This window comes from Hylaeus anthracinus, unplaced genomic scaffold (genome assembly GCF_026225885.1).
Source record: "Hylaeus anthracinus isolate JK02 unplaced genomic scaffold, UHH_iyHylAnth1.0_haploid 4, whole genome shotgun sequence".
In the NCBI taxonomy this organism is placed as follows: domain Eukaryota; kingdom Metazoa; phylum Arthropoda; class Insecta; order Hymenoptera; family Colletidae; genus Hylaeus; species Hylaeus anthracinus.
Window position 1 is genome coordinate 13,594,507 of NW_026535289.1, and position 13,336 is coordinate 13,607,842.

Consider the following 13,336-nt stretch of genomic DNA (forward strand, 5'->3'; position numbering starts at 1 on the left):
TTATAAAAAAAAAAAAAAAAAAATAGATATTCTGTAGGGGCTCACTATCGAGAAACATTGTTCGATTACGTAACACGACCCATTAACAAGAGAAAGAAAATCTTCGGTGAAGATTCAGGAGAAAATTTCGCAGAATCCGCCTTGAGTATCCCTACTCAAAAATGAAAAAGAACCTGCCGTTAAATTCATTTATTTTCGATCGGATCGATTAACTCACAGAGCTGTAACTAGACAGGGGATCGTTTCTTTGTACAATTGTCGGAAAAGCGAAACCAAGTGCGCGCGATAAGGGTTCAGCCCTCGTTGGTTAATCGACGGATAAGATACGCTTAGTCTCCATACGCGAATGCTGGTATTCGTTCGTAAATAAACGTCGCTATACAGTGCAGCCGTTTGCTTTCACTGGCAACGTGTTCCAAGCATTTTATGCAATAGTCGCCACTCGTTGGATATTTGATTTGCATGTAATCCCCGAGAAAGCGTTAAAAGCACGCGACAGTACAGAATGACCGCTTGTACGTTTTCAGGTACTGGGTTTCCCGTTGGCAGTTCGCGATGGCAACCTCCAGGAATCGAACAATTCATCCACCTTCCGATTCGATCGCGAGATAGCGTGCAGGACTCTTCAGAGGACTCTTCTCTCACCGGACTGGTTCGTGGGTAGAGGTTGGTGTTGCTCCTGCTACTCTAAATCTAAAGACCTTGTTGCCACACAGGTTCGCAGTCGTTAGCTCGTTGCCTACGACGCAAGATATTTCGAAGAATTTAAATAATTTTACAAACGATACACATTTTTTATAATTAACCGTTGCTGTGGGATCATAGTATCGTACGTTGTTTCTTATAGCAACGGCACCGCGCGTTCAGCGCACGTGCGACTGGGAGCCAAATCTGACATCGCTGACTCCCTGCACCCCGTTCACAGAGCTATAACACAGATTCATTAATCAGCAAAGCCCTGCGAGCGGAAAATTCATTTTCTTTACCTCATCCCTCCCGATAACGAAAACGTCCATTTTCGTGAAACACCTGGCCGCTTATCGTGAGTCACCATTCGACGATTCACGAGCACGTCCCGAAATTTATTAGTTGACCTACTGAAGGATCGACGTACGTTCTTTTCTCTTTGGGCAGCATCGGTCGTTCTTTCGCAATCATCTGGTCGAGGATTAGAAAATACTACGCCGAGAAACCGGTGAACGTTCCGTTTCACGGTCAACTGCGGTTCCCTTTTATTATTATGCAGGAATTGCCTCGCAGCCGCGCATAAATTAATTACAAAATATCTGTATATATAATTTAGAGCCTCGTATATGTGTCAGCCGATTCGTCCCAGAAATTCTTTCGCTTTTAGAGACCAGAAGCCTGCATACTTGCATTAATCGGTCGCCCGCGATCCTCGCCGAGAATAAAGTATACGAATTTTCGGCATTCCGATGGGTTAACAAGTATTGTAACGTTGAATGAGCACGGATAAACATCGAGTCTAGCCGATTTCTTTTACGTAAGGCGTTATTAAAGAGGAGAGGGGGGGGAGGACAGTTTACAATTTATCTTGGTTAGAGAGGTATTTGTCCTTAGCAATGGTAAATAAGAATTTCTTGTGGTTGAAAACCATTCTGGTTTCGTTTTTCACTTTTAGATGTAATCAAACGGAAGCGAACGAGTATGGATACATTTTGCGTTTCATTGCATTTGTTGCTGAGCCATAAGATCAGTTTTGCGTTAATAATTATTGGATATGGGAGTCCGAAATAATTAATACCATTTATACAGGGTGTCCGAAAAGTCGGTGAGGAGCCGGAAATGGGGGGTAGCTGAGACGATTCTGAACAACAATTTCCTTTGCAAAAATGTCGGATGGGGCTTCGTTGAGGAGATATTAAGAGAAAACCCCGACCAATCAGAGCGCGAGGATGCCGATGCAGCGCTCGCGGTAGCCAATGAGCGCGGCCGCCTAGCGCGTAGCCTACGCTACCGCGGCCGCTCCAACGGTCTACGCGCGCTCTGATTGGTCAGGGCCTTTCGCTTAATATCTCCTCAACGAAGCCCCATTCGACATTTTTGCAAAGAAAATTGTTGTTCAGAATCGTCTCAGCTACCCCCCATTTCCGGCTCCTCCCCGACTTTTAGGACACCCTGTATATTAACAGAAACAGACTTTCTGAAGGTTCTTTTCATTAAGAGATCTCATGCTCGACTGACTAAACTTTGACACCAGAAGGAAATCAGGGTCCTCTCACATCTCCCGAGTGTTTAGGTTTCACGTCGCCACAGTTCGTCTCTTGAAACAAAGTATCAACAATAATAAATTAGTTTTGCCTTTCCTGTGATTCTAGTAAGTCGGGTTTCAACCACTGTCGTTCAATCTGTGATTGAGGACCTGTAAGTTTTTTAGAAGTTTCAACACACTCAATACGTATACGGCTCGTTTGAATTCCGCGCGTACGAAAACAATGCGTGGCGGCGCTGCGAAACAAAAGCGAATCTGCAAGAGCTTCGGCTCGATGCGCTAATCGATCGATATCGAATCGACACGCACATCGTTCGCTCACGTTCGTCTATCGTAGCCGCGTTTCGTTATTTCTGAAACATCCAACCGATTCCTGCGACATCCTAAAAATACAAAAATAAAATGTAACAGTGACCCGTGGGATCGCGTAGGAATCGAGTGTTCGCGTTCGACCGGGAAAACCAGGTTGGAATCGCGTCCAACAGGCCCGGAATGTTGGTAAAAGCAGCGGAGTGTCGCGTACCCGCGTAAAACCGGTGAAATCCATAGCGAGAAGATGCTTCGTCGTCGACGCCGTACTACACGGACTTCGTTTTACCGGTAAAGCCATTTTGGCTTTCTTTCGATTCCGGTCTAGGGCCTCCATCGCCGAGGATGCACCGATACGACGATACCTTTCACCGTGCTATCTCTCGCTTCCGCGGTTGTTAGCATCGCGTAGGAAGAAATGCAGGCTTTATCGCGACGGTGACAAATCCGTAGATCGTTACCGTGATCGATAGTACAGAGGTGAGCAGAAACTATTCGTATATACAGAAATAATTATAAGAGAAATAGATTACAGGGACATGAACACTTGAGAGTAGCGTAGGGTTACTGTCAAGTTGGTCAAGTTTGTCGTCAAGTTACGAGTAAATTCGGTAGTTAGAAATAAGATATCTGGAATACATTTCGCTCCTCTCGGTATGCAAAGAATCCAAGTGGGACGTTTGCTGAGTCGCCCGTCTCCGTTTATGAAAATCTGCTACGAGATTTCGTAAAGAAGAGTTCGAGCGCGAGGTTAACAATCTCGCGTTACTGGATTCTGCGGAATCGAGCAAGTACTTGCGTATTTCGGAGACGCGCCAATCTGACACCGCGATTCGATTAGCAGTTTTAGTTACTCGGATTCTAACCTAATGGTGTATACCCCAGCTTGAAAATGTTCGAAAACGTAAGAGCTTATGCTAGACTGGACGAAACAAACGAATCCTTTCTGGGAACGTAAACGTCTCGCCGGAGAAGAAATCGTTGATGCCGCGGGAAGACTAGTTTTTTTTAATACGAAATTGTTGGAAATGCGCGATTAATCTTCGAGTGGCATACATCTCGCATCGGCAGAGAAAACGACGCGGAATAATAACGCGAGTTTCTCGCCCCCAATAAGACGCTTATAGAGGAGAGGAAAACCGTGGGACGCTCGCTTACTTCGTCAAAGAAATGCGCGAGACACTCGTTCATTTTTCAGGTTAAAAATAATTTGTCGGAACCTTTAATTTTTATTTGATTATTTTACGCTTACTTTATACAAACAATCTTAATTCTCTCAAGTCGATGGTATTTTCCGTCCACGTTGAGCAAGTATCGCGATAAAGAAAATTCGTGTATTTTTATTGCGTCGTACAACTAAATACTAACGCAAATGTTAGATTATACAGGGTGTCCCAAAAATGTTGTAACACATTGAAAAGGGTGATTCGGGAGGTGATTTGAAACAATTTTTTCCTTGGCGAAAATGTTGTCCGAGGCTTCGTTAAAAAGATATTAATAAAAAAAGCCCGACCAATCAGAGCGCGAGTAACGCGGTTGAGCGCTCGATAGCCTTCGCTACCGCGGGCGCTACTTCGGCATACGCGCGCTCTGATTGGTCAGTGTTTTCCGTTAATATCTCCTCAACGAAGCCTCGGACAACATTTTCGCTAAGGAAAAAGTTGTTTCAAATCACCTCCCGAACCACCTCTTCCAAGGACCTCCAACATTTTCGGTACACCCTGTATAGTTTCCAATTATTCAACATACCCCAGAATTAGTATAAGAACCAGAAATGGGTAACTGAGACGATTCTGGACAATAATTTCCTTTGCGAAAATGTTGTCCGAGGCTTCGTTATCGAATTATTAACGAAAAACCGCGGACCAATCACAGCGCCCGAGTGGCGCGCGCTCAACCGCGAGAGCATAGGCTCGAGCCAGGATTGGCTGACCGGTAGCCACCGGCCAATGGCCACGCTCCGGTCGCAGCGCAACCAGCCGAGCGCGCGCTACTGTGATTGGTCGGTGGTTTTTCGTTAATAATTCAAAAATAAAGCACCATCCGACATTTTTGCAAAGGAAATTATCGTTCAGAATCGTCTCAGCTACCGGTTCTTACACTAATTCTAAGACACCCTGTATAAGAATAAAATTCTAGTCCCATCGAGTATTTCCACGAGTACGTACTGAAAGTCTAACACGCCAGTCAAATTGCTTCCCTTTTATTGTCAACAAAACCTCTAGGACAACTTAAACTAATATTTGATATCGTTTACGATAGAATCTTCCAGGTGAGAATATCATTACTTTATTACTCTCGCGTGGAACAGACTCCAGAACGCCATTGAAAAGATGTCATTACGGTTATGATCCGGTCAGTCTGACTTTCTTTCGATGTAGGGTTGCAGCTGCTCTTCCGCGTTTTATATGCCGAAGGATAATGGTGCTTCGTGACTTTCACCGTGCCTCGAGCTCGATTGACAGCGGTGGTTGAATCGTTTTGCGAAACAAGCGAGAAATCATCGTTCCGTCCGTTATTTATGAGGTCGTGTATCTCGAAGAATAAAATGTAAAAGAAACAAAAATCGTTACGCGACTTTTTTTTTCTCTCCGCGCGGTGCGCGTAAAAAAATCGTTTCGAAACGCGCGATATAAACGCAGCGTCATCGGGACGCGAGATTTACGGATCGACAGATCGAAATCGACGCGACGATTGTGAAACGCGTAATAAAGCAACAAGTTGGGAACGATTCGGTGTAATTTCTACTTTCGAACGATCGTTTGAGGGATCGAGCCGTTGGACAGCGGGACCTTTTAGGGAACGTTACGAAATAGGTTTCACTTTTTTTTTTTTTTTTATTGGGAGTCCTCGAAAGCGAACGCGTCCCTTTTCAGCGTTTGGAAGGATTCAAGTATCGTCGAACCAAGTATTTAGTCGAAATTTAAATGGATGTATCGATATCGATACTGGTTCTAGTCCTTTTAATTTTCAATTTTTATTCGAGCAAAACATCTCTCGCCCCCTTTCGATTGGAATAACCAAGAAATCGAATCTACACTTTCGACGAAATTCCAGAGAAATAGGAAACATTACTGTTACAACTTTTAAATAGTACTCTACTATTCTTTTCATTCTAACTTTTCCGCTAATTCCGAGAGTAAAAATCACCGAGGAAAGCGCGAAACGTCGAATATTTATCGTGGATTGCAACTTCTATTCTAACAAACTTTTCAACGTGTCCCGAGAGGAAATATCACCGTTGCAGAAGTACTAAATTCCGGCATATTAAAAAGCGTGTCTGGGATTATTTATTCTTCGTGTTCACAATTGTACTTGCAAGCGTTTAATGTCGCGAAGGAAGAAGATTTCCGGCTGCCACTGCAGAGTGTGTTTCCACTTTCCTTCCGCCTTCGTCCGCATGGCAATAATCAAGTCGAGTAATTCACACGACGAGAAGCGCTAGGATTAATTCAGGCGCCGTTCGCGAGCATAGTTTCACCGTTTCATTGTATCGTTCCATTAGATCGAAACTGTTTCTTGGTTTAAAAAAAAAAGAAAAAAAAAAGAAAGAAAGATACATATCAGTTCCTATATTTTGTATATATATATATTATTAAAATTATTATGTATATATAATACAAAGGACCGAAAAAGAATAAAGTATAAGACCCGATCTATATTCTTACATGGTATTTTTTTTTCAGTTCTTTTTATAACGTACGTCTTAATGTTAGGTGAACCGGAAAATAACGTCGTTTTTGCAATTTTAAATACTCGTTTATCATTCGTCAGCTCATTGATTTTTATCGATCTGGCAATTTGCACACTAGATGGCAAAAGGCTATTGATAACGGAAGCGATTATATAATTAATAATGAAAAATAGAAATTAATAAAAAAATTTGTTTGAATTTAATGTAAAAGAAACGACATTACTTTCCAGTGCGCCTAATAAATCGTCCGCGTCGATTTTCGATGAATGAACGATACGGGAAAAACGTGGACGAAGAAGTTCCTGATCTAACCAGGAAGTTGGAACGGGAGGATGAAAAGGCATAGACTGGTTTCGATTTTCTATTCATTAGCAGTTTCTGCGGGCGATTCTGCTGGCGGGTTGTGCAATCGATCTGCTCGTTGCATACGCGTGTGGTTTGTTGTATTCGTAGTGTCATAGAAGAGTCATTGCACGGGAATTGCGAACGATGTGACTTGTACCCGCTTTCTGTACAATTGTTTCCACGATTTCATCGACAACATGTTGTCCTTATACACCGCTCTTAATTTCGCTTCGGTAATCGTAGAATCTACGTCGTAGATAAATCACAGCGAATTTTACTGAATTTCTTATTTTTATTAAGCTTATCTTACCCGCTACTCTCTAACTACAACTCTCGACCGCTAGGTGGCCGCGCGTTTAAACGTCTACTCGAAAGAGAATTCGCGAAGCTTGCACGATATACAGGGTGTCCCAAAACTCGGGGAGGAGCCGGAAATGGGGGGTAGCTGAGACGATTCTGAACAACAATTTTGCAAAAATGTTTCCTTTGCAAAAATGTCGGATGGGGCTTCGTTAAGGAGATTTTAAGCGAAAACCCCGACCAATCAGAGCGCGCGTAGACCGTTCGAGCGGCCGCGGTAGCGAAGGCTACGCGCTAGGCGGCCGCGCTCATTGGCTACCGCGAGCGCTGCATCGGCATCCTCGCGCTCTGATTGGTCGGGGTTTTCTCTTAATATTTCCGTAACGAAGCCTCATCCGACATTTTTGCAAAGGAAATTGTTGTTCAGAATCGTCTCAGCTACTCCCCATTTCCGGCTCCTCCCCGACTTTTCGGACACCCTGTATACAAGTTCATCACTTTACAGTAGATTCGAATTCTACGATAAAGATCGATTGACTCTTTCGTATTTTCCTTGAATGGTCGAAGTATCATGTATAAACATTCCTTTTAACTTTTAGTGCTTGTCTGTTTTTTTTACAGACATATTTTTGGCTTCCCTCAATTTACTTAACACTCATCACTTTCAATTCTCCTCCTGTAAACGTAGATAAATCACAGTGAATTTTACCGAGCGTATTCATTCCGTTAACGCTTTATCTACCGAGCTATTTAGAAACAATCTTTAATTGAAAAGCAGAATTCTCTATAGTAGCGTATGCCAATCCAGGCTGATAACAATTGCTCGATATTGTTACTAGACACATTGAAAGCCAAGTCTATTTCCAAACACTGAACATCGTTCGTAGACAACCATCAACACAGTAAATAAATTCGCATAGCTAAATACCGCAATTAAAAAACCTATAAATAGGCTCTCCCGGTAAATAAAGCGTTAATAACACATATTACATAAAGAAGCTAAAATTAAAATTTCCATCCCTAATCCCCTCCGAATCTCGATCTTTCGCTTCCTCGTTCGCCAACCAATTTGATTCATACCCTCGCATCTATTGTATAATCCAATTTAACATAAAAATCCAAAGTTCTCGTTAGTTGCGTCACGTTTCTAATCGATCGTTCGCCTTACCACAACGATACAGCCTAATTCGAACGAAATGGGATGAGAGAAAGGGATCGGAATATTTTAATGACAGGGGAAGACGAGGCACGTAAGCGAAATGAAAGGAGGAATTGAAACGGGCGAAGAATTCGTCTGTAATTTCGGATTAATTTGCAGAACGAGAAAGGATGTTAAACCTTAACGAACCACGTGGAATTTACATGGAAATTTAATTGTCCGCCGAGACAACGAACGCGTCAAACCGTTTGCACCGCGATTTCTGGAACGATAAAGCCACCGGTGGCCAAGACGGTAATTCCGACTGGACCCTTAAGTGGTCGTTAGTAGAAAAATATTCGCGCTGACACCTCTTCCGGTACGGCGCTTCCGACCTGGGTAAATATTGCGTCTCTCCAGCGATCCATCGTGAGGGAACATCTGTCTACCGCCGTAATCGCCGTGTATCAAAGTAATTAGTGCTTTATAATAACCGTGTAAAGGAAATTTACTGCCTGTCGCAGTAATTGGCAACGTTAATGCCTCCGTGCAGGACTTTGCATTCATCTCGAGACTTTATTATTCGCGATCCGCCCCGGAGTGGTCCTCGCTACGTACCTCTCACTGTACGTCAGACCGTTTAGAATTTTTTTTTTAAAATTCCCCTATATGTTAAAAGCAAGAGAGAAATTTTTCTCCAAATTTCCCGAATTTTCGAAGGCTTCGAACGAGAAAATATGTGAGAAGTTTTTTTCAGATAGATACTGTCGTTTTTATAACTCGACCGAAGATCGATGAAACGATCCGAGATTCGGCAGAGTTGTTGCTCGTAACGATAGGAACGAGCCCTAAAAATTTCGAATCGTAACAGCGACGATTACCGGCACGGTTGGTTTTTATAGCAAAACGTATAGTAACCCGAGCTACGTAGTCGAAGCTTTTGTTTCTTCGGTAGGCACGTCTGTGGAAATGTACGATACCAATCCTGTTCCGTGCCATTCGTCCGGGAGAATAAACTAACAGGCCATTAAAATTCGCCAAAAATACACGAACGACGCTATTCCGTATTTTCGAGAGTCAAATCGAATCGTTGATACGACCGTTTTACTGGATCGGTAAAAACTGGTTCGGTACTGTACCGGCGGAGTTTAATCTATTTTCAATGCAATAGAAATGGGAGCATAGGAAGATACAGAGACGTGAGCGTGAAGAATGCAAGTATTAAGAACGCGTATAAGCATACCCTCAGGAGCTGTAGCTATGTTCTACGTTTCGTGATAGCTACGTTCTACGTTTCGTGATAGCTACGTTCTACGTTTCATGATAGCTATGTCCTACGTTTGATGATAGGTACAGTACGGGTTTAGCAACCCCGAGGTACCCCAGCTACCCGGTGGGCCACAACAGACTACTGGCACCCCTAACGAAGATTACGTGTGCGAATATACAGGGTGTCCGAAAAGTCGGTGAGGAGCCGGAAACGGGGGGTAGCTGAGACGATTCTGAACAACAATTTCCTTTGCAAAAATGTCGGATGAGGCTTCGTTAAGGAGATATTAAGAGAAAACCCCGACCAATCAGAGCGCGAGGATGCCGATGCAGCGCTCGCGGTAGCCAATGAGCGCGGCCGCCTAGCGCGTAGCCTTCGCTACCGCGGCCGCTCGATCGGTCTACGCGCGCTCTGATTGGTCGGGGTTTTCGCTTAATATCTCCTCAACGAAGCCTCATCCGACATTTTTGCAAAGGAAATTGTTGTTCAGAATCGTCTCAGCTACCCTCCATTTCCGGCTCTTCCCCGACTTTTGTGACACCCGTATTCCTTTGCGTGGTGTTCTCCGAATAAATTTGAAGTTCGCCGATGTGTTTGTCTCGTCTCCTTCTTCGGAAAATGTTGAAAAGAAGAAACGGGACAAACATATCGGCAAACGTCAGATTTATTCGAAGTCTAGGGTTCTTTGCGATCGCGAATAAACGTAATTCGTAAGAACGAATAAACGGAGATCAGGTGTTGGATTCGTGTTACGGGACGTTGAACATTAATTAAATAAAGCTCGTTCGCTCTCGTTCACAGATAAACGTTGAACCCACGGGTCAGGATCATCGCGAATTCATGACCTATCTAACGAAATACTTGTTTTCGAGATGTTGCATAATTATTACGAATCGTTGAGAATCGTGCGACGACGGATTAGAAACTCCCGTGACTGTTTTGCACGCTACATGTATACGACGAACGATATATATGTGGCGCGTACAGTGATTTTAGATTTGTTCGAATGCTAAAGCGTCCACGTGACCGGGAGAACGATCGAATCGGTGTTGCGACATTTTCACCTTACGTACCATCGATTCGATATCTATCGACGACCGTGTCGAGAAAGTGTCGCATATTTGGGGAAGAACATGGAATATTGGAATCTTATTAGTGTTTAGATAAAAGGTAAATTCACTAATTTACATTTTCAACAAAAACAGAAATAAACTTTATTAAAATGAAAAAAGAACAAAATTATCTGCTTTAGTCTCTTCGCGCATCGTGCTTGCATTTTCGCATAGACAAAAGAACCAAAAGATAAAAAATGACGGTCACTAATGCCACCATGTTCGGATTGGCGCTCGATGCAAATGTACATATCTTGACAATTAGATCTCTGCTTTGGGAAACAACTTTCCTTTAGAAACATTCCTGTATAGAAATTTAGATTTATTTTTATTACATTTATCCAGATTGCATTTATTTCGGACATAGTTCTTGCATCGTCGAACGATTCTTGAAATTTCATCGGGTCTATTCTCGAGAGGAAGGGTATTCCCGGAGCCACCGTAACGGCGCAAACGTATTCAGGTTAGGGTAAAAATACGAACGCTAAGAAAACGATCTACAATGAGACGTATCATTTAAATGTGAAAGAAATTGCCCAAGAACCGGCACACTTCGGTTCGGAGTCAGGAGAGAGAAAGAGAATAAAGGAAAAAGTATTCTCTTCCAGGTGTTACGTAAAGCACGCAACTAGAATAATTTTCGAAAGTGCGTAATGTGAAATCCATCTACTGCATTTCGAAAGTGGGTAGGAGGTATTAAAGTTCAAGTATGAGGAGCCATGACGCACTTACTTAATTTTATTCGCGATAAACCCCCGGAAACAAATATTACCGGAATTTCGAATGAACTTTGAATACGTAATTTCAGTCAAAATTTGAAAAAAATCTATACTGCTATGTTGATATTTGCGTCATAGTAATAGTTTGAACAAACGTAACGCACATAATTAAAGTAGCACTCATATGTTATAATTAGACTGCGGATCTTGATGCATTTACAGGAAATTTGAATGTGCAAGAACCTAGAAAATGCAAACAATATGCACGAATATAAAAAGGATCGAAAGTAAAGTTCGTGTTGTAATATTTTCTAAATAAAATAAATTCCTATTTAGATGAAATTTTTGTAGGCACGTACGCGAAGATTTCATTTTGCATAAAGATCCGCAGTCTAATTATAATAGATATACGAAACGAATGAATAATTTTTTGTTCGAATAAACAAAATACAATATTCCCTCGCGTGATATAAAAGCGAAATTACCTCGACCATGCTTGAATGATTACAAATTGTAATTCAAGCAAAAGGTTACCCTATAAATTGATAAAAAAAAAAGGAATATTCTACTGCTACGATAATTTGAAGACAATTCGATAACCATATTCCTTTTACAAGGAAGTTTATTAATTAACATATTTATATTACGGGAGATGCACGGCAGAAGTAGGAGACAATTGAATTGTATATTCAAGACGTCGGTATCTTTCATATTTTATATTCCTTTCTTACCGTGCGACTATAATAATTTTCCCGTCTACATATGCATACAATATCGTCCTTGCTCTCACCCTTAATTCGAGTCGGAAAGAATCGACGTTCGTGCCAGAACAACCGTGTTCAGAAAGGCGCAGAATTCCTCTTAGCGATCGCCGATCGCCTCGTAACTCATTATCACTCGTCCCTCGTTATCTCAATCGTTGCATCCTGTCGGCTATTATTCCCATTATCTTTATTATTTGGAATCATCCGAACGGAACGTCCGCGCTACGATCGATCATTTTAATTGCACGCCGCGATATTTACAGTCGAAACTTTTCAGCATTAATTATTCGTTCGTTACTGACACGAACTAAACACGACATCGTTGGACACGATTTACCACACGTGGAAGAATTGGAATTTTTTCAGAAATAAAAATTACACGGATGGATCTAATCGCAATTTTAGAAGACTGGAAGAAGCACATCTTCGGAATAATTCTGGTTATTTATATCGTAGAAGTTTGAACGAAAAATAGATATGAGGTCACTGGAGATTTGAACCCGCGATCCTCGGACCCACGGTCGAACGCTTTACCTACCCGACCAATCGCGCACCCTATGTTTCGTGTTCTCATTTCGCTCCTTTTATCGTTGGGTACGAGAGGTATTAAGAAATCTGAAAAAAAAAAAAAAACTAAAAAAACTAAAGTCGATTAGAAAATATGACTAACACAGCTCGCGCAACTGTGTTTGATAATCCTAATCAATTATAGTCATTAAGTTTACATCGCGAAAGCCCGATAAACTTTATTGCTATTAGTTACGGTCACGGACGATCGTAGTATTTTTCTATTCGTGAACGTGGACGAAGATCAATCTCGAGGCGAACTCTCGATTAACGAATGAAAGATAAAGAAATTTTTGATTGATCATTGATTGAGGAAATTTAAACATTTAAATTACAGTGCGATACCAGGGTTAACGACGGACGAACAATAACATTTATTCTACCAGCTCAGGAAATAAACGTTGAAAATAAACCATTGCATGCGTAATCGTGTTAGTCATCTACTATTCGCGTAAAATTGCATCTCTGTCGGTGGTTCTTTTCTCGGAGGTACAGGTGGAACTAGCGTCCCGGCGTAAACGGTAGATAAGGACTGAATACAATAGACGCGTGTGAATGGAAGAGGTGCTCGTTCAAATTCCGTTGCCATGAATGAAAATACAGCAGCGCGGGCGTGACAACACGCGATTACATCCATCGCGGACATGATCGAACAGGAGTAGACACGGTCCAATGGTAGTATTGTTAACCAAATTACTTGATGGGAATAGCATCGACAGGAGCATTCGAAGCTTTTACAATTCTCTTCTTGTTAAGTTACGAAGTAAAGGTTATGAATGTAGGTTACGAAAGGTTAGGAAATAACGTTAGGAAAATTTATCGTGGAAATAAGGTGCAATTGTAGAATATTTTAATACACCCGGGGTACCGAAAAGTAATGGAAAC